Genomic DNA, 20,533 nt, shown 5'->3' on the forward strand with positions numbered 1-20,533 from the left:
TCTGTGTTATTCGATTGACGAAATCCTATGATGAGTTGGCATTGAAATGAAGATTAGATCGTGTTGCCATGTCAGTCTTGTGCACATGAAGGATTTACTTGAGGAACTTGCATGAGAAGATTAATTCTATCTACCTTGAGAATGTGAAAATTCTTAGTAAATGGTGGAGAGCGCATGATGGGTTATCAGCTTCCAGAAGCGGTGAAGAACGGATGATGCAGAATGTCTTGAGATTGTTCAAGATTGTTTTACCCTATGTAAAGTGATTAAAAGGTCAAGATTGGAATGACTGTATTGTTAACCAAAATGCTTAGGGTTTTAGGTTTTGGCCACCGACCTAATTGTTGTCTATAAGGTCGATGATGATTTTCATTTAAATTTGTTGGCAAATTAATGTATGTGAGGTGATTCTTGCTAGACCGAAGAAGTGAGTAGAGATTTACAGAGTGTGATTGCAGATGTAAAGGAACTGAAGTGGATCTGCCTTGGCATTAAGTGTTGTTATCAAATCAGTGTATTTCCTATTGAATTCTAACCATTTCAACAGTTGGAAAATCCCTTTTGTTAGGCCCAATATGGAAAGGTAAAGTACTGAGAGGGGAGGGGTGAATCAGTACTCCAAAACTTTTCTTCAATAATAACCTTACTATTATGAATAAACAAAATAGTGTAGTAACATAAAATAAAGTTAAAACAAACAGATAACAATCATACATGATTCACTCCATAACACATATATTTTGGTCACACAGAAACTCTTGGTTAGAGAGAAAAACTGCGGTGGGGATGGCACCCACAACTTCACTACTGCAATTATAAAGATTGCTCAGTTACAACTACATTTAGCTATTTCTGATAGCTTACCCTATTAGGAGTATCAAGATTTGTTAGATCTACCTTACTAAAGGATTTTACAACACTATATAAATGCTACACCTGGTTAAAGGATTTACAATTTATAGACTTGGTTAGAGTCTTTTACCCTGTTAAAAGTTTCTCTTACAACTTCAAAATATTACAATAGAATCATTACAAATATCTGCAACTTTACATCTGAAATGCTATAGCAGATTCTATGTACTCAGAATAAGATTACCTAGCTTGTAGCATACCTTGGTAACCCATATTGTAACTTGGTTAGCCCTTCTGTTTACTCTGTTCTTCAACTGTTCACTGATAACCTTCTCAGTGACCTCTCTGTGTCTCTGTAATAGTCTTCCTTCATGTATACACACATCTCTCCTTCTAACCCTAAAATCATGTTGTATAAATAGATCTCTTACAGCGGTGATCTAGTTCATTGCTTTGATCTTACAAAAATATTCCTCGAATGAATAACTAAACAAAATATTTCATTGGTTAGATTGACCTTGCAATCATACACAATCTCCTAGTGCAATTTCTAATGTAATAACGATTAGATGTGCCTCAATTTTGTAACATGTTTTCATGTGCATGTTGAGGTTCAATGTATCTGGTAAAACATTTCACTCGGTGAATATCAACTCAGTGAGTTAACTTTACTGCTCGGTAGCCATGAAACAATACTCGGTAAACAACTCAGTGAATACTGCGTTCTGTGACTGCTTTCTTCTGTAACTGACTAGACTATTCATACCGACTTCTCTGTGTGTACCGACTGCATGATTCGGTAATAATAATTGACTAGAATATATAGTATGACTTTGAATATAAAACTAATGGCAATTTGATAAGTAGTAACAATCTCCCCTTTTGACATTAGTTGAGATGTTTGACAAAAACTACTTTCAAAGTCATAACTAAAAAAAATATATACCCGCAAAATGACTACACTTGACAATATATACAATAGTCAATGAAATAGTATATGCAGATATACTCCCCTTATCATTATTCTGTACATAACTCTGAATTTTGCATGTTCGGTTCTGTTCTGTGCTTGTGTGCTCTGAATGCTTTGTATATTCTGCTCGATATACTCCCCTTGTATACAATACTCCAAACTGTATTATCAAAACTCTATTACTCTCCAAATATAGTATTACTCCCCCTTTGTTGGGTATTACTTTCTTCTATGTAGTATCATATTACTCCCCCTTTTTGATAAACATCAAAAAAACTTAATTTCCATCCAGAGGCGGTAACTGATAAAAAATAGACTTATACTTGGTCCGGGCGTCGGTGAGGGCGACTGAGAGTGAATCCTTTACACTTTCCATTAATGAATTTTGTGCTTGAATATCAGCTAAGAGTGATATTAAGCCATCAAGAGTGCTTCCCTCTTGTGTAGTTGATAGGCGTGTAGCTCTGTTGATCTGTTCCTATACTGATGAGAGATGAGGAAGGAATAATGACTGAAGGGTCATTATGTCCATCCTGATTTTATGCTCTTCATTCCTTAGTTCTAACTATTGAGTCATGAGTTATTGAAGCTTTGTATAGAAATTCTGAACTGAATTAGGCTCAGTGGTCAACTTAGTTGAGAGATCGGTGATCTCTTTCTCAATTGCATCAGTTTTGTTTTTGACATCTTTAATGAATAGGGAAAATGTACATAGTTTTTGGAATAAATAAAGAATATGCTTGAGTTGAGGGGACAACTCAACAATGAATTTGACAAGTTTTACCTTGCCAACAGCAATGGATTTCTATACTTCCTCTATCATTTTAGCAGTTAGCTCTTTATCCTTGAGCTTGCTTAAGTACTCAGATGCATCAACTCCAGATGTTTCAATCTGATTTAGGAGTTCATCCAGTTGAATATGGATGGCTGCATCGGTTGACACTGTTGCTGAAGGTAGCATTTCTGTGAGTAGTGTCCTAACCTTCTAAAGTACTTTATTCTTCTTTTGTATGGCCAGTTGCTTCTCCTATTCGGCCTTAACTTTGCATAGTTCACCGAATTCAGTGAGTGCTTTCCCTTTCAACTTAGAGATGTCTACATTGGGCAACACGATCAGTTTAGATAAGTCAAATTTGAAACCATGCTTTCTCACCTTCTTCTCTTTTCCTTTGGTCAGTGGCATTAAGACAAGTTCTTGTGAGGCTTGCTAACCCTCGGTAGGTTTCTCGATAGATGCAACACTTTGGTCAGTTCCTATAGCTGTTGTAGTGTCCTTTGGTGTCTCAATGCTAGGGGTCTCAGCTATAACATTTGCAGTGCTCGATGGTGCTTGAGATGTCTAATCTCTAGTTGTATCATCTACTGCTTCAGATTTGGTACCTTCGGTGCCTTGCTCAGTGTCCTTGGGAGCTTCGGTTGAGACAAGTGGCTTCATCAGTGGATAAGGCTGAACTTGTTCAAAGATAGATTCACAAGAGACAAGTTTGGCATAGGTAGTGCCTTCAATCATTTCCTGCTTTGGTGCTGCTTCATCCATTACATCTTCATCAATTTGAATAGTGTCAACTGGGTCTGGACCTTGCTCGGTGACATCTAGATCTTGCTTGGTGACACCAACAATTTCAATTTGAGATTGTTCACCAACATCCTTTTGTTTGAAGATCTCCTGCCACTTGGATTTTGTCTCATTCTCCACATCTATGTATAGCCCATTCATCAATTTTAAGGCTCTCTATTTCACAAGAAATTTAGAATTGTATGTGGTCAAATGCTCCTTGATTTCTACTACGAACATATCAGGAAATAGACGGACTAGACTTCTTTCTCTTATTTGTCTCTCTGAGTCCATTGCATATTTCCATCTATTATCAATATGTAAGTATAGTTCACTCGGAAGTGACTTTGCTAGTTCTAATGGAGCTAGCCGAAACTTCAGAAGTGTACAGATGACAGCTTCTTCAATCTATCACTTCTCATCATTATTCCTAGTCTCATACTTAACATATCTAAATCCTGCAAATCCACCATATTCTTTAAGATTGGCACAAAAAATTTCAACACTGTGAATATTTACCTTTTTGCTTTTCACAATCTGGAATATATTTGCATCATCAAACTCTGTATCACTAGACTCTTTTGCCAAAATGAGTCTCAGAGTAGATTTCTTATAGGTCTTGGTTACCTTTGGTGCAGTAACACTCTTTTGCTTCTTACTTGATGATGCAGCTGATGCTCTAGTGTTGGGTCTCTTTGTTGGTGGAGTCGGTAGGGCCTTTGAGATGTCCTGTTTCTTTCTTTTCATAACTTTACCCTTAGGCAACTCTGTGCTTGATGTTATTGCTGCCTCTTGGGTTTCTGATTCCTCTTCGGTAATGGCAAGATTGCCTTTTATAGGTGTAGAGGAGGATTCTTCTCTAAATTTCTCAGATAAAACCTTTATCATTTTTGTAGCTTTTCTTGTAGCCTTAGGTACTACAATGCTCATTTTTACTTTCTCCTTCACCTCTTCATAGGTTCCATACCTTAGTTCAATTGCATGCCTTGGCAGTGATAAATAGGCATCAATTTGTTGTTGTGTTATATCATAATCAATCTCATAACCCATTGGTTGCAACGATTGAGTCCTCAGTTCAACAACATTTACATAGCAATAATCAGTGTCGACCTCAAAACATATTTCATCTTTGTATTTTTCTACCAGTTGTGGTGGAATCCTGTACCTATTGTGCATTTTCTCTTGGAATTTTCTAAAGTAATCATGCATGACATCATTAAGGTTATCACCTAACTTCTTGATGAAGTCATTGATCTGATGGGTGATAGGTCGATGTAGCTCCCATACTACTTTACTGACTGAGGGAAAGAACTTCTCAAAGTAGAAAAACATACATACAAGTAGTGAACCAAATTTTAGTGTATTTGTCGAGTTGTTCTTCTTTGGCTTCCTTATTGTGTTCAGGTTCTGAAATAAGTTCTTTAGTAGCACTTCACACAAGTCTACTTTCATTCCCTTCTTCACTATTTTGTTGGCCAAGTCAACTGCAGCACATGGTACACTATTTTCCCTTGCAGATTGGAAGAAACAGTAACCAATTACTCTAATTGCAAACTTGAGTTCTGCATCAGTGACATTATTTAATTTCAGTCCTCGATAATTAGATTCTACTCTAGTTAGACTAATTATCTCCTTTTGTGATATCATTTTCTGTGCTCGTGCATGATCATAGATGGGATACCCGGTGATCAGGTGAATGACTTCCTTAGTGATCTTGAATGGTTGCTCTTGTAGCTTCATGAAATCATCATGTACTCTGCTCAAGACAAACTTAACCCACTAGGGTTTGAACACACGGGGATAGACTAGGGCTTCAGTTAATCCCTTGATTTTCATATGCTCAAATTTGCTATCCAGTTTGCCATCAATGCAAAGTTCATCATATGTGTCACTAATCTCTACATGACCAAGTTCCTCAACACGACATTTGGTGAAGAATCTAACATCTTCTACTAACAAGACTCGATCTGGGATGAGTGAAAATGCAGTTTTGTCATCCAGTTTTGAGGCAACTTTGGGAGTTAAAGAATATTTCAGCAAGGGCTTCTCCACATTTTGGACAACTATGGGATCTTGGATCTTGGGTGCCATGGTAGGTTTCAGGTAAGATTTGACAAATTATCCTTAGGGTTTACAAATGACTGATGCTTCACACTCGGTAGACAATAGCAATTTGACTAGATCGGAAACCAGCTAAACAGTGAATAGGTTGATGTAAATACCTCAAAATTCACTCTGTATGAAGTTTGATTGCCGTGATTCAAACTTCTCTGCTTCTCAAAAACTTGGTGGATGAAAATGACTACAAAAAAACTTTTAAGTACTCAAAAATACCTTATCGGGCTCCGTACAAGTTAGGTCAAGACATTAAATGCACTCGGTTCACCTTTTACCGATTTACTCCTTTTGTCGTTTTAACCGAGTAACCAACTTTCCTTTATTAACTGACTTGATAGGTTTCCTGTATACACTGACTTGACAGGTTTCCTGCATAGTATATAAACTTACTAATTGCATCTTAACTATGCAAAATTTTGTACATAATAGAATAGGAACTGTTATGATTTATCCTTTAGAGAATGCAGTCCCTTCATACCTTTTCTTGACTAATTTGAAATAGGTGCACCTAACTCAGTAGATAAGGTGCTTTCTTCATCTGACATAATTTCCTTCTTTTTCCAAATTATCTTGAATTTTTCTTTTATCTCTTCAGTGTCTCTTCTAGGTTGATCTCTGCAATCTCTAGCTAAATGTCCAACTTTGTGACAATGAAAACATGCCATACCAAGATTTCTCCATGATCTCCGGTTGTTCATTCCAAACCTTATAAAATAGTTGGCACTAATATGTCCATATCTTCCACAATATTCATAGCATATCCTTGTATTGTAATCCCATGGTACTACTGCATATTGTCGGTAAGAATTTGTGTGAATTCGGTAACCTCTAGTGTTTGCTCGGTGTGGATACCGCATGTAGTTCTTTTGCTTAGACCAGCACTTCTCGGTACTATGTCCATATCTATTGTAGTTTTTACAAAACCCTTTGAATTTTGCCTTTTGATAATTGTTAACAGACTTTGTCCTACATTGATTAGGTGTGTGACCATATCTATTGCAATTGTAACAATATCCATTGGGTTTAGGGATATTCGGTTGCTTACCTTTTCTGATCTAGCATATGTTGGTAGTATGACCTTGATTTCCACAGTAGTAGCAAATAGGCTTCTTCCTTTTGATGTTATTCCTGTTTCCAGCTTGTTTTGATGATTCTCCTCTCTCGGTAGTATGAATTCCTTTCTCAGTTGATTCTTTTCCTTTTTAACCAAGTCCTGCATCTTTGTAGGGTCTTCTTGTATTTAGTAGGATTTCTTCTTTGTTTCAAGTTCACCAGTCAACCTTGATACTTCAAGATTCAATGATTGATTTTCATCATTCTTTAGAATTGCTTCATGATGTGCATAACCTAGTTGATCTATCATATTTTGTTGAATACTAGTTAACCTTATGATTTCATCATCCTTATCAGATACTAGAGCTTCAAGCTATTGTTTCTCCCTTTGTAGATCTCTTGCTTTATCCTCAGCTATCCTTAATGCATCTAGATTTTTAGTCATCTGTGTACTAAAATGTTCATGTTCTCTTTTCATTGCTTTCAGTTTATCAACCAATGCTTTGTTCTTTTCTTTCAACATTCCAATCATTTCTTCAGTCTCTTCAGATATACTATTCTTAGATGATGTCTCGATTTGTTCCACTAGCTCTTGAGAATCTTGCAAGTCATTAGATAATCTTCTCCTTACTTTCAGAGATTTTTGCATTTGCCTCTACATGTCTACAATCACTTGATTTGCATTATCCAGCTCTTCTTGTAGATACACAATCCTCTGTGATTGTTTGTAGCCTTCCATTGATAAGATCTTTCTCTTTAGGTAGTTAAACCCTTTTCCAAGATTCAAGCTCAGATACCATTTGTTAGGCCCACTATGGAAAGCTAATGTACTAAGAGGGGAGGGGTGAATCAGTACTCCAAAAATTTTCTTCAATAATAACCTTACTCTTATGCATAAACAAAATAGTGGAGTATCATAAAATAAAGTTAAAACAAACAAATAACAATCATACATGATTCACTCCATAACACATATATTTTGGTCACATAGAAACTCTTGGTTAGAGAGAAAAACTGCGGTGGGGATGGCACCCACAACTTCACTACTGCAATAATAAAGATTGCTCAGTTAGAGCTACATTTAGCTATTTCTGATAGCTTACCCTATTAGGAGTATAAAGATTTGTTAGATCTGCCTTACTAAAGGATTTTACAACACTATATAAATGTTGCACCTGGTTAAAGGATTTACAATTTATAGAATTGGTTAGAGTCTTTTACCCTATTAAAGGTTTCTCTTACAACTTCAAAATATTACAATAGAATCATTACAAATATCTGCAACTTTACATCTAAAATGCTATAGTAGATTCTATGTGCTCAGAATAAGATTACCTAGCTTGTAGCATACCTCAGTAACCCATATTGTAACTCGGTAAACCCTTTTGTTTACTCTATTCTTCGACCGTTCATTGATAACCTTCTTGGTGACCTCTCTATGTCTCTGTAATAGTCTTCCTTTGTGTATACACACATCTCTCCTTTTAACCCTAAAATCATGCTGTATAAATAGATCTCTTATAGCGGTGATCTAGTTCATTGCTTCAATCTTACAAAAAGATTCCTTGAATGAATAACTAAACAAAATATTTCATTGGTTACATTGACCTCGCAATCATACACAATCTCCTAGTGCAATTTCCAATGTAATAACGGTTAGATGTGCCTCGATATTCTAACATGTTTTCATGTGCATGTCCAGGTTCAATGTATCTGGTAAAACATTTCACTCGGTGAATATCAATACGGCGAGTTAACTTTACTGCTCAGTAGCCATGAAACAATACTCGGTAAACAACTCGGTGAATACTGCATTTTGTGACTGCTTTCTTCTGTAATCGACTAGACTGTTCATACTGACTTCTCTGTGTGTACCGACTGCATGATTCGGTAATACTAACCGACTAGAATATATAGTATGACTTTGAATATAAAACTAATGGCAATTTGATAAGTAGTAACACCTTTATCAGGTAGCTTTAACAGGCTTTTTGTAAATCCTTTAACATGGTGACTCAAAATCATTGAGTTCTTCAGATCCTCTTGCGAGGTAACCTTTAACAGGGTTTTAACCTCTAACTGGGTATTTAGCCATCCCTTAATCGGGTGATCCCTAGCAAGATTGGTTCCTAGCAGAACCTATTGTAAAGTCTTTAACCGGACTAGGCTCCTAATAGAGTGAACTTCAAAAGAGTTCAAGAACAACATGTGGGTATTCATCCCCACCGTGGTTTTTCCTAGTTGGGTTTTCATGTGAAAAATCAGTGTGTTATGTGTGATACTTTTTCATGTGATGTTTTAATGTTTTCTGTTAAGCGGTAATGCATGCTGATCTAATGGTCATTGTATTTCTGATGTATTACCTGCTTAAGCATATGGGTGAAGTTGAGATGAGATGTTAGGTTTTGAGAAGTTCTAAGTGTTATCAGTTTATGACTTTTACAGTCTTACTGTGTTTTACCGGTATTGTGTTGGTTTAGGTTGGTGATGCAGTTTGCCAGTTAGCACACTCTTTGCAATTTAAGTTGTTAGAGAAAATTTTGTCTGTACTAATTCACCCCCCCCTCTTAGTACCTGTTAGGTATTTACTATACATCATTATTCATCAGACTATGGCAAAGATATGAGATAGATTTTTGGAAGTTGAGGTTTAAGTTGTGTGTGATGATGTTGCTCGCTTGATGCAGAGTTCAAGGATAAATTCATAAATAAGGAGATCCTTTTTTCATTTAATTTTTGTATCTTGCCCTATTGCAGTTAGCTTCAGGTTTTGCAAGTCCTCTTTTGTATCTTTCCCTAAGAGGAGTTAGCCTTGGTTTGCAAGTTCAAATAAGTGACCTCTTTTCTTTGTAATCTGATATACATAGTGGATATATGGTTTTTCCCTGTTTGGGCTTTCCACATAGAAATCTTGGTGTTCATGTGTTGGATGTATGTTGATGCTTAGTTGTTTATGTCCTAAATTAATTTTCATTTTGGATTGATTCACTGCCCAACAATAAGTATCACCTTGGGTTCAACAATAAGTATGAGAGCAAGGTTTCTCTTGAGTAAGCTTACCCGCTTCAAGTAGATCTTTTATGGCACATGACGTACATTACAAAGTTTCGAGCTTTGATGGGACAAAATTTATGTAATGGAAGGAGATAGTAGATTCACATTTGAAGACATTGCAGAATAGAATTTAGAAAATCATTCAGACTAGATATATACCTCCGCAAAGTGGTTCTCAAACTCTAAATGAGATAAAGTTCAAGGAGACTAATGCAAAGTCTAGAGCTATAATTTATAGTTGTATAAGTGTTTGGAAGGGTAAAAGGTTTAAACAAAGCTAAAGTTGTGTTTTGCATATGAAGGAGATCTGAAGCTAAAGAAAACTAGGTTGATGAATCTGAAGTAGAAGTATGAGTATCTGAGAATGCTTGAAGATAAAAGTGTTGAGAACTATATTCAGAGAGCGACTAATATTGCTAATGGTATTAGAGTTTCCAGTGGACATTTGGATGAATGTGATGTTGTTCATAAGATCTTTTTGAATTTGCCTAAATCAAGCCTAGAAGATGTGCTATACAAGAAAGAAATGAGTTGAGTAAGTAGACCATTGATTAGCTTATTGGTACTTTAGCAACCTTTGAAATTTTAGAAATGGAGGAAGAGAAAAGAGAAAAGAAAGAAGCAACATTTAATGTTTCAAGACATGGTGATCTAAAATGTAGTGAAGATATAGACTAAAGAAAAATTTGTGAGAAGATTGCAGCGAGGCACTAGAAAGTACAAAGGTAAGTTACCTCTGAAATATATTTCTTGTGGTAGAATTGGACATTATGCTTCTAATTGCACTTACAAAGAAGACTATAAGAAACCAAATGATGATGAGAATAAAAAAAATTTAAAAGACACAACTTTAATAGAAGAGAGAAGAAGGGATTATCTTATATTGAGGAACATACATATGAAGATGAAGTTGATGATGACTCAAATGAAGAATCTTTGTTTCTGGCAATTGTAGATAAGGAGGATGCTTTGAAGAAATCGAAAGAAGAGAGAACATTTAAGACTACTTTGCATGATAAGAGAGAACATAATACATGAATCATAGACTTTGGATGTTCAAATCATTTGACTGTGTTGGAATTACTTATCTAAGTTGTCATTGATGTCAAATCTAGTGATCCAGATTGGTTTGGATTGATGTTGTATATGTTGAGTTGTAAATAGGTATGAATACTACAAATTGCAGATCCTTGTTGTTGCTATTGCTTCAAAATCATGTGGACATGAGTGTATGCATGTGAGAATATTTTGGTCTTAGTTGTGTTATTTGGTCTTGTGCTTCAGAATCTATTCTCCAAATGTCATGCTTTAGTTATATGCTTGCATATGCTATAATGAGTGGATTCGTGTGCTCTGGTTTCTTTGATTTTTGGTAACATTCATTTGGTGGTTTGGTTTTCACATCTTGAATCATGTGATGCTGACTTAGATTGTGATTATTGTGACCTAGAATTTTTGCTCTTAACTATGATCTGATTGTTCCATTTTGTGCTCTAGTAATTGTGACATTCTGGTAGTGTGTTGTTTTTGGTACCTTGAGGATGTGTTCTTTTCTGGATTGGCTGACTTTGAAGACTTGTATTGGTATTTTTTTTCGGTGATTGTAGTGTAACGCATGCTAGAATTCATTCTTCAAATAAACAAAGCTATCCATTAGAAGCACAAGGGAAATCATGAATCCCTATCTAATCAATAAATCTAACAAACTAGACAATGAAAAGATACAATCAAAGCCAAAATAGGAATTATGATTTTAATCTATAAAAACTCCCTATTCCGTGACTGCGTATTGCTTCCATTGCTTTTCTCCTCTTCATGGTATGATGGCTCTTAGATATTGCATTGGTAACTTGCAAGTGACACAAAGATTCAAAGTTTGTGATTGTTGAAAATGGAGATTGGATGCTCAATTTATAGATAATTGGTGAAGATTGATAGAAAGGTGGAACAGATTGATCAAGAGGTGTGAACTCAGGTGAACTCAAATGCAAGTTGATAGTTGAATTGCTGACTTGGAGGTGAAATAGAATAGATTGAGTAGATTAATTGAGTCAACTGATTGATGAAAGAGTTAACTGGAGGAAGAAAAAGAATGATTGGAGGAAATAAAGAGATGACACAGAAAGCTTAATTTAGAAAAAGCTAACTAAAAGATGGAAATAGAAGTTGGAGAGATAAATGATTTAATTAATTAATTGATTTAATTAATTAATTTAGCATGTTCTTGCATTTAGATTTAGATTATTAATTTAATCTTTGCATGAGATTTATTCAAATAATTGAATTTATTAATTCAATTTAGCATTTGAATATATTTAGATCTTGACTTTGATTTTCAATTTGGTTTTTGAAATCATGCACATGTGTTTTGAATTTGGAAGAAATGAAATTAAATGAAATTAGAATTTGGGGATTTGGAAATGGAAGAATTAATTAGTTAATTAAATAATTTAAAGAAACTATTTAATTATTTAGAAATGGAATTTAATTAAATAATAAAGATTATTTAAATTAAAGGATTAAACCACAATTAATTAAATAATAAATATTTAATTAATATTTAGAAGAGGGTTGAATGACTAGATGATTAGAGATAGAAATTGAGAATTAATTTATTTAAATAATAAAGATTATTGAAATTGGGGAATTAAACACAATTAATTAAATAATAAATATTTAATTAGTATTTAGAAAATGATTGAAATGATTGAAATGATGATAGAATAAGAAATAGAATAATTAGTAAGATTATGAAGAAATATGAAATTAGAAGAAATTAGAAGAATAAGATTAATTAACTTAATTAAATAATAAAGATTATTTAATCAATTAGAGGAATAATTAGTACATGATCAATGAGACATTTTTAGGTGTTACATTTGCCCCTCTTGGAGACGATGTCGAAATGACATTGTTTCAAAGAAAACAAAAAATTCTGCCCCAATATGCCTTGGTATTGCTATATAGTGTAAATATGCCCCCTCGGAAAAGGTGGTCGAAAAATTCAAAAATTGAGACCATATTTTCGATACTAGTGTAAAGAGAAAGTGTGTGAAATTTCGTGTCATTTCAAGATCGTTTGAGTAGGCTACAAGTTGTTTGAAGCTGGCGGGGACCACAGGCGTCAGAGTGTCATAAAACCCTAATTTTTTTGGAGCTGTAAATAGAGAATTCTAGGATTTCATTTGCTCATTTGTGATTTGATAGTTCCTTGTTATCTTTGCAATTTATGTGCCTGTTTCTGAGTATTTGATCATCATGGCTGGTTATAGAGCTCGTTTGCACTTGTTTGACCGAGTACGTTCATATCATAGACCTGCTAGGACTGGTGGCATGGTACTTTTCCAAATTTTTCCTTTTTTTACCTGTTTTATGCTTGTTTTTTCAAAAAAATTTCCTTGATCATTTTTTGCTCTCCATTACACAATCGCTTGTCAATTTTTATGCAATAGTATTAAATGTACCGCATTCACTGTAAATGCTACACATGTGTTGTAAGTGTCATGCAATAGTGTTAACATGCTGCATTCATTTATAGCTTCATGCATAAGTGTTTTTTGTTACGCATGCGCTCATTGTGTCATGCATTAGCTTTAATCATTACGCAAGAATGATTTCTATACTGCATAAGTCAGAACTATCACACATTTGTTGTATATGTAACTTTTTGTCATGCGTTTGAAAATTTATAAGTATTTTTCTAGATCTGATATCTGATATTGTGATCATTTTCTCATTGTAGGAGAACATTGGAGTGTTATACTATCGCCAGAGCAGACCCAGTGGTCTTGATCTTCGGGCTGACTTACCGGATGATGAGATCAAGCATATTCGTTAGCTTGGTCTATACCATGTTTTGCATTTGCCAGAGATTATGGCCAATAGGGCCATGATTATAGCTTTGATAGAGCAGTGGCACTCTGAGACTTGTTCATTTCATCTTCCGACTAGTGAGGCATCCATTACCTTAGAGGATGTATGGTGTATATTACGTATTCCCATTCATGGTGAGAGAGTTGTATATGACCATGATGATGGCATTGCCGAACTATGTGCACTTTTTGAGTGTGAGATTCAGGATTTGTAGATCAGTGGCTGTTATGAGATCCCTTGGGCCTGATTAGATTATGATGACCTGACCATTGTATTATGCAGTATTGTTGGTGGTTTATTGATACCTGATAGACGAGGTCATGGGTTTCCAGTTGGATGGGGAAAATTGCTCCATGATATGATTGTGCATCGTCGATTATATGCTTGGGGTCCTTGTCTACTTGCCATGTTGTATTATCAGATGCATGGTATTGTGTATCTGGGATACCGTTCTATCAGTTGTGGTGTTACTTTGCTTCAAACATGGGCATGGGAGCACATTTCTATATCTAGGCCTATCATTCATGTAGACTTGTAGTCGGGTGAGCCTTATGCTTTTAGGTATACAACAGGTATCAAACATAGGGGTTTGGGGAACACCTTGTACTGGAGAAATCAATTTGATATATTGCAGCATTTTATTTGGAGACCTTACTTAGATTGCCCGGTTGGCCTGATGATGTAGCCCACTTGTCTTTCTACCGAAAGTAGAGATATCTCATTGGGAGGACATTTGAGACTCAATGGATCATAAATATGTATCTTCCTGGGAGTGTTCTCAGACAGTTCAGTGAGGTACAGGTGACACTTGTGGTTACTACATATTTTGCTCGTGTTTCGCGAGAGGTATCTGATTGGGGTGTGTGCATTCAGCCACATGTTTCTTTTGCGGAGTTTGATTCTTTGCAACCATTACTTTGGGGTTGGGGCAGAGGTGGACCGGATCTAGGGATGACAGTGGAGTATGATACGTGGTTTCCTAGGCACGGGCCAGTGCCTTTGACCTATCCTACTGTTCCTATTACAACACAGCAGATTCGCCATCCGAGATAGCGGTTGAGGATAGATGCAGGGGAGAGAGCTAGAGGAGATGGTGGAGATGGGGGAGGAGGTGGTGGATATGGGGGAGAAGATGGGGGAGGTAGTGAGGGAGGAGAGGGAGATGAGGATATAGACATTGGTGGAGACATGAAGTCTATTAGCACTGAGGACAGTGATGATTCTTTAGAGTCATCGAGCAGCGATGGTGGGGATGATGATAAGGATATGCCAGAGTTGGAGGATGTGTCTACCATAGAGGGTGGGATAGGATAGGTTGATGATGAGCTGGAGACTCTTAGAGCATGGGTTTGGAGTTTGGAGGACGAGGTCGCTAGATGAGATATCAAGCGAGATCATCTCCAGAGGGAGAGAGATGAGGTAGTGCGGAGATGTCAGATTACTATGGATGCTTTCGATCAGCTTTTTAGAGCAGGTACATATGCGCACGATCAGGCAGATAGGTATTTCACTGCTGCACACGAGTCTATTTATTATCGACAGGCATATGAGAGAGTCATCCCTGAGGGTCAGAGAGAGCCTAGCTTTAGTGCATACATGGGGAGGAGAACGGGTAGATCTACTTCACGATGGACCTACAGTGGTGGTGTTATGGAACCACCTCAACATCCTGGGGCAAGATCTAGTGGACAGGATCCACCTGTTGATAGAGGCAGTATTGGATGATCATGTTATTTGAGCCTTCGGGCTTATTTTTTGTATTCACACACATTATCATTTTTGAGTTATATATATAGCATGCGGGTTTTTTTGGAAATGATATATGTATATTATTTTGCTTTCCATGTATGCTTATGAGTTCTATGATGCATATCTATTTGAATTCTATATGATTCTAAATGCAATGGTAATACATGTATGTAGTAATGATGATTTAAATGAATGTAATAATGAATGTAAATGAACCCATAATGAATGCACATGAACCTATAATGAATGAAAATGAACCTATAAATGAATGCAAATGAACCTATAAATGAAATGCAAATGAATCTATAAATGAAATGCAAATGAATCTATAAATGAATGCATTTTTGTATGATAATGGTTGAATCAATTTTAACTCAGATATTCCTTGAAGAAATGTTAGTCAGATGGTAGAGAGAAAAATTGATGATAGAAAGAATGTTAGAAAGAACGCGATTTAGATGGGAGATGAGAAACCAACAAACTATCAATAAGCAAATGAGATGAAAATGATAATGAAATTGAATGAATCATGAACTTGTGTCACATATTTTGTTGCATCAATATATATTCATCACAAAGCCTTATTATTTGAGCAATGAAACTTTAGCACATCAGGGTATAAGGAACCAAGATGCAAAGATATCTCATTGTAGAAATAAACACGTAGCAGACAAGGAGTGAACCCTCCATTCTAGGAATTGCGTTAGGGGTCGAGGTATCTGTGGTGATTTCACCTTGATGTGAAGGCTCTTATCACAGACACCCACTAGAGCAATTTCCCTAGAATTTCATCGGTTCACACCACAAACAGCAAACAAAGAAAAAGATAATGTCCATCATAGCTCCTCTAGTCACTTGTGGACATCCTTGAGTAGCATAGGAACAATATCTGTCACCAAATGATAAAAAGATAAAGACTAACCCAAACAAAATTCAGCAGCTATACTGACCTTGTGCCTTCGTTCTTAGTTGTTTGATGTGATGGTTGATAATGTTTGATCTCAGAAAGTTGCAGACCCCATTTAAGACTAACCTGTCTGATTTCGAGTGTATCCTCTTCTATTTAAGACGAGATAATGATCACATTGATATGGATATGATACGATTGATAAGACAGTTTGATTAGTTGATTGCAGATGTTTGACTGGATAGTCGTATCCTTTGTTAACTTGGTGCGAAGTGTTTACTAGATATCTGCTAGGGTATTTGTTTCTCACAAGACATTTTATTGCAAGTGTTTTGATTGGTTGATTTTCAATTTTTAGTTCTTTTCCAATAGCTTTTTTGATGTTTTTGGATTATGTAGATCGATATTTGAATGTTTTTGGTTTGATTTTTTCAGGATCGTATTTGAATGTTTTTGGATGATTTTTCCAGGATCGTATTTGACTGTTTTTGGATGATTTTTTCAGGACTTTATATGGATGTTTTTGGTATTTCATGATTTTCAATGTTTTTGGGTTTTGAGTTTTTCAATGTTTTTGGATTTGTTCAGGACTTTATCTAGTTTTTTGGATTTTTTCAGGACTTTATCTGATTTTTTGGATTTTTTCAGGACTTTATCTGATTTTTTGGATTTTTTCAGGACTTTATCTGATTTTTTGGATTTTTTTTAGTTATGCCCCCAATGTGTCGACCTATATGACATGATGATCTGTAGAATGCATATGGAGACAAATGAATTTTTGACATGACCTATGTGAATGCAATGTGTAGGATGAAGATGCATTTCCTATTCAAACAAGGTTGACTATGTTAGTTTTTGCATTTGAATACACCAATTGAAATGGAGGTGCAAAACATTTCATAGATAAGCGGTCAATCAATCTCTAAGGCCCTTCAGAACATTCTTCTCAACACACTTAGTGACTTGGATTTACAAATGGAGACACAAAAAACTTCCCCACTGGTTCTTGAAACTTTGATATTCTTTTGCCCATGTGTGTGCAGATGAGTTAATTCCCACTCTTGTGCTCACTAAAGATCCTTATCATCCTATATGACTAGCTACATGGATTATTCTAACTTCAAAAGCATCCCGAATAGAGCCTCGCTACCAGCAAGCCTTGAGAGCTCCAATGAGGTTATAGACTGTAATTTCTCAAATATTGCTCCATTGCCAATAGGCATTCATAGCCCTGATGGAGTTACTTGCATGTTCCCATAGTCAAGTTTCTTACCGCATTTGTATACATGATATTTCAGTTATATATCATTGCTCTATTTTCCTTTAGATGGATATTTGGCATAGCTCTTTTTCTCTTTTTTTCTTTTCTTACCTTGACTTGTAAGTAATGAAACCTACTTGGGTATGACAATTACAGTGGCCCTGAAGTAGAATTTTAGATTTTTCACTAGTCATATGATCAACTAGGTGTCTAGAATGAATTAGAGATTTTCTTGATGTGTGAGATATAGCAATTGATAGATTGTAGGTTAACAAGTCTCAAATAGTGAAACCACTACCCAACCATAAGTAAAGCATCATCACAGGGTAATGTTGAGAATGAATGACTTTAGAACCCCAAAAACTTCATGTTTGATTATCTAAGAAAGGAGATGACCCTTGTTTTCTTTAGATGCAAATGAATGATAAACTTGAACAGTTGCCTTATTTTATTTGATGCTTCTATATAAGAATACATAACTTTAAGAATGCAATGCATCTAAAAAGGAAACTACATGTTATGCAGTGTTTTAAATGATATGATATGCAATGCGGAAATCAAAACCTAAACTACATAGCCCTTAGGTATAATATCACTTGAGGTGCATGTTGTTCATAGGGTTAGAGATTGGATCTCCCTCCATGGTAGCCAAATGATAGGCACCATTGCCTATGACCCTTGTTATAATGAAAGGACCTATCCAATTAGGTTCAAATTTCCTTGGCCTTTCTCATTCTGCTAAGTTCCTTTGATTCTCTTTAAATACTAGATCTCCCACTTGAAAGGTTTGTGGGTGGACCCTTTTATGGTAACTTTGTCTCAGTCTATTTTGATATCCTTGTAAATGATTGAATGTTGTTTGTCATTTTTCATCAAGGGTCTCTAGTTCTTGCAACCTGGCTACCCTATAGTCTTCTTCTGATATAATGTTTTGTGAGGATACTCTTAGAGATGGTATTTCTATTTCAATGGGGAGTATTTCTTCTATACCATAGACCAAGGAATATGGTGTTTCTCCTGTAGGTGTGCGTACTCCTGTTCTGTAGGCCCAAAGAGCGGGATTCAACTGGAGATGCCAATCCTGTCCTATGTCAATGACTACTTTCTTAAGCATTTTCAATATTGTTTTATTTGTAGCCTCTTCTTGCCCATTACTTTGTGGATAATATGGCATGACAAATCTCTGTTCTATGTGGAATTTGTCACACAACTCTTTCACTTCTTGGTTTTTAAATGGATGCCCATTATCTGTAACAAAGCACATTGGAATTCTGTATCTACATATAATGTAGTTGAGCATGAATTTTGCTATCTGATTTCCAGTGGTGTATGTTAAAGGAATCGCCTCAACCCATTTTGTAAAGTATTCAGTGGCTATCAAGATAAACTTGTGCCCGTTGGATGAAGTAGGGTTGATTTTACCTACTAGATCTAATCCCCATTGTGAAAATGGCCATGGTGATGTGATGGGTTGAAGATCTTGTGCTGGTGCATGAATAAGGTCTCCATGCATTTGGCATTGTTTACACTTCTGTACATACTTGTAAGCATCTTTTTCCATGGTTGGCCAGTAATACCCTGTTCTTAGCAGTTTCTTTGATAACGGCGTACCGCTTTGGTGAGCACCATAGATTCCATCATGGACTTCTTTTAAAGCAAGGTGTGCTTCATTCTCATCCAGAAACTGGAGAAGAGTACCATCGAAACCCTTTCTATACAGAGTATCAACTATAATGGTGTATCTAGATGCCTGATGAATAAAGGTCTTCTTTTGATTTCTAGACAGATCTAGTGACATGTATTGGGTATGCAAATATGTACATATTTCATTGTACCAAGGTGATTCTGTACCCACAATTACACATACATAATCTGATAAGGGAGTCTCATATGCAGGTAGCATTAGCTATTCTATGATAAACTCAAACTGAGTTTCATTAGCAGGCATATTCAGAAGAGATCCTATGGTCGCCATTGCATCTGCTGCCTTGTTTTGTATTCTAGGGATTTGTTCGAAGGTAATTTTCCTAAAATGCCCCTTGTAATCTTTGACCAACTTTTTATAAGGCATGAGTTTGTCATCCTTCGTATTGTAATCATCATTGACCTAGTTTACAATTAACTGTGAATCACCATAGACCTGTAACTCTTGTATTTTCCATTGCACTACTGTACAAAGCCTTATGAGGAGAGCTTCATATTCTGCCATATTGTTGGTGCATGGGAAATTGATCCTAAATCACTTGGGTATAACATCTCCTTGAGGAGTAATGAAGAGAATACCTACTCCAGATCTATGATTTGTATATGACCCATAAAAGTATGACTTCCACATTACTGAGGTGTTTAGTGTAAATAAGGATTCATCTGGAAAATCTATCAGCAATGGGTGAGTGTCTTGTATAGGAGCTTCTACTAATTGATCTGCTATGATTTGTCCTTTGATAGCTTTTCTGTCTATGTATTCTATATCAAACTTGCTCAAGATCATAACCCACTTAGCCAATCACCTAGTCAATGTTGCTCTACTCAATAGGTATTTGAGTGGGTCAAACTATGCAATGAGTTTACCTTATGACTCAACATGTAGTGTCTGAGATTTTGGGATGCAAAGATTACTACTAAGCATGCTCTCTCTATGAGGGTGTAATTAAGCTCATAGCCGATCAGAGTCCTACTTATATAATAAATGGCTCTTTCTTTTCCATTTTTGTCATGCTATGCCAATAGAGCTCCCAGAGCTGAGTTTGTTGCTTATATGTATAACAATAGAGGTTGTCCTGGAGTAGGAGATATTAACACTGGTGTGTTCAAAAGATAATCTTTTAGAGCTTGGAAAGCTTCCTGGCATTGTTCTGTCCATTTAAAAGTAACTCCTTTCCTGAGTAAATGCTGGAATGAGTGACACTTATCTACTAACTATGCTATGAATCTCCTTATGGATTGCAATCTTCCTTGTAACCCTCTGAGCTATTTAAGTGTTGATGGAGGTTGCATATCAATGATTGCGTTGACCTTGGTAGGGTCTATTTCAATTCCTCTGTTTGATACTATAAACCCTAATAGTTTACCTGTCGCGACACCAAACACACATTTCTTTGGATTTAATATGACATTATACTGTTCCAACTAATCAAA

This window comes from Cryptomeria japonica, chromosome 5, assembly GCF_030272615.1.
Source record: "Cryptomeria japonica chromosome 5, Sugi_1.0, whole genome shotgun sequence".
Taxonomy (NCBI): Eukaryota; Viridiplantae; Streptophyta; class Pinopsida; order Cupressales; family Cupressaceae; genus Cryptomeria; species Cryptomeria japonica.